The sequence below is a fragment of the Suricata suricatta genome, unplaced genomic scaffold (genome assembly GCF_006229205.1).
Source record: "Suricata suricatta isolate VVHF042 unplaced genomic scaffold, meerkat_22Aug2017_6uvM2_HiC HiC_scaffold_1450, whole genome shotgun sequence".
NCBI lineage: Eukaryota > Metazoa > Chordata > Mammalia > Carnivora > Herpestidae > Suricata > Suricata suricatta.
In genome coordinates, this window is record NW_021858776.1 from 1 (window position 1) to 1,929 (window position 1,929).

At 57.0% G+C, this 1,929-nt stretch overlaps 1 long non-coding RNA gene across 1 annotated transcript; it reads left to right on the plus strand.

Moving 5' to 3' along the window:
• Positions 1 to 804: 804 nt before the first annotated feature.
• LOC115284669 lies at positions 805 to 1,915 on the plus strand. Its single transcript, XR_003905310.1, has 3 exons — positions 805 to 1,136; positions 1,223 to 1,260; positions 1,718 to 1,915. It is a non-coding gene; the product is annotated as an uncharacterized LOC115284669 (long non-coding RNA).
• The last annotated feature ends 14 nt before the right edge of the window (positions 1,916 to 1,929 follow it).

The following is a 1,929-nucleotide window of genomic DNA, read 5'->3' on the forward strand; positions in this document are numbered from 1 at the left end:
GGGCAGAAATAGGGACAGATACACAAGGGACGAGGTAGGGGAGGGGAAGGACTGAAGGAAAAAGCCCAGAGCCCTGCCCTTCCCTTCTCTGCTGGGCAGAGCTGCTTAGGCTGAGTCCCAGCAGTGAGACCCCCACCCCCCAGAGCTCTTGGGGTTAGAGTCGTGCTCCTCCTTTCCACCCTGGGCCCCATCTTTTCTGTATTGTCCTCTAAGGACCCATGAGAGACAGTCCCCGTACCTGTGTGCTGGGGACTTTTCCTGGACTATGTCTCACTCACCCTGCCCCCGTGCCTGTCCCTTGCTCTTCCCATCAGATATCCCTAGAGCCGAAATAACTCTCAGGCGTAGAGGTGCTGAGAAGTATAGCCTTGGAAGGTAGGAAGTATTAGCCCATTTTACAGATGAAGGAACTGAGGCTCAGAAAAGTTTAGTGACGGGAGTAGACAGAGCCAGGATCGACCCCATGGCTGTCTGATGGCCACCCTAACTACTCATGCCAAGACCATTAGGGCTGCGAGACAGCACTCTGAAAGAGTCTGTGCAGGAGAATGTTCTGGGAAGGCTGCCTGGAGGAGGTAACATCTCTTTTTCTCTTTCTTCCTGAACCCAGTGCCTAGGGAGAGGATGCCAGAGCCTGCCTGGTGCATTGTGGGATCCCTGATTAGAGTCCCCTTCTTTCTCCCTAATTGCCTCCCTAGGACAGACTTAGCACCCAGCCTCAGTCCCTTAGGAATCCCAGCCCTGGCCCGGGAGGTTAACCCTTTGTTAACCCCCTGCCCCCAGGCTCTGTGGTGGGTGTGTGAGCTGGTCCCTGGTGCTCCAGTGTGGTTTCAGATGTCCTCAGTTGGTTGGGAGCCTGGGCCCTAAAACCCAGTGAACTTGCTTTGGGCCATGGCGAGGCTATTTTACTTGGCTATCGTTTATAACTTTGTTTCTGCAGGCAGTGTAGACGGCAACAAAGGGCCGGTCTGGTGGGGCTCAGCTCCCAGCTTTGCGGCCTGTGTAACCTTGGGCAAGCCCGTCTCCCACCCTGAGCCTCAGTGTCTCCCCCCATAAACTGGAGTTAAAAGCAGAAGTCACCCCAGAGTCATTGCAGGGGTGAACTGAGCCATATGAAGTGCTTAGCACACCCGCTGGTAAGTAGTAACTGCAAAACGGTGAGCTTGTGTGAGTGTTACAGACAGGACCGCGCGTTCTAAAGAGCCTGCCTCTTCCCCCACAGGGAGCGCCAAGGCTGCGTGCTGCTTTCAGGTGGCGTTGGTGAGTGTTTGCTCCCGTTCACATCCGTTGGTGCCCTCCAGACCGGGCACTCCCTGAGGGCAGTGGCGGGGTCTCATTCATCCTCCCAGTATCTGGCTCAGGCCCACCTGGAATTGGAGATTCATGGAACCCCAGTGGGCTCGGCTCAGGACGGGAACTCGGAGCAGAGGTGGCCCCGTGGGAGCCCCTGGGAGGGCGGCCCTCAGACCACAGAGTAGGCAAGACCCTGGACTCCTGGGTCAGGGGGTCTGGAACACAAAGCTCATGGGACAAGGGCAAGTGCCACCACCTTCGTAAGCCCCGGGGACCCTCCTTAGAGCACAGGGGGGACGAAGCAATGCTATCCGCCTCACAGAGCGGCGTGGGGTTGATTTGCTCACGTTAGGGAAGCCTCGCTCCCTCAGAGGTGCTTCTGTAAACTCTCCTCTGTCTTCCCTCTGCCCGATGTCCATTCCAGGCTCGTGGGCACAGGAACCTTCTCCTGGGGTGGTTTGTAGGGACTCGGGTGTGTCCTCCGTCTCAAGGGACATTCTTCGTGCACACCGTCCTCCTGCCGTGTGAGGAGGGGACTCACTTCGCCTGACTTCCTGCAGTGCCCTGTCTCCGTATGCTTGCATCTGAGCATTTTGTAAGCTGATCCCACCATTTCCCTGGCCAAGCCTTGATATC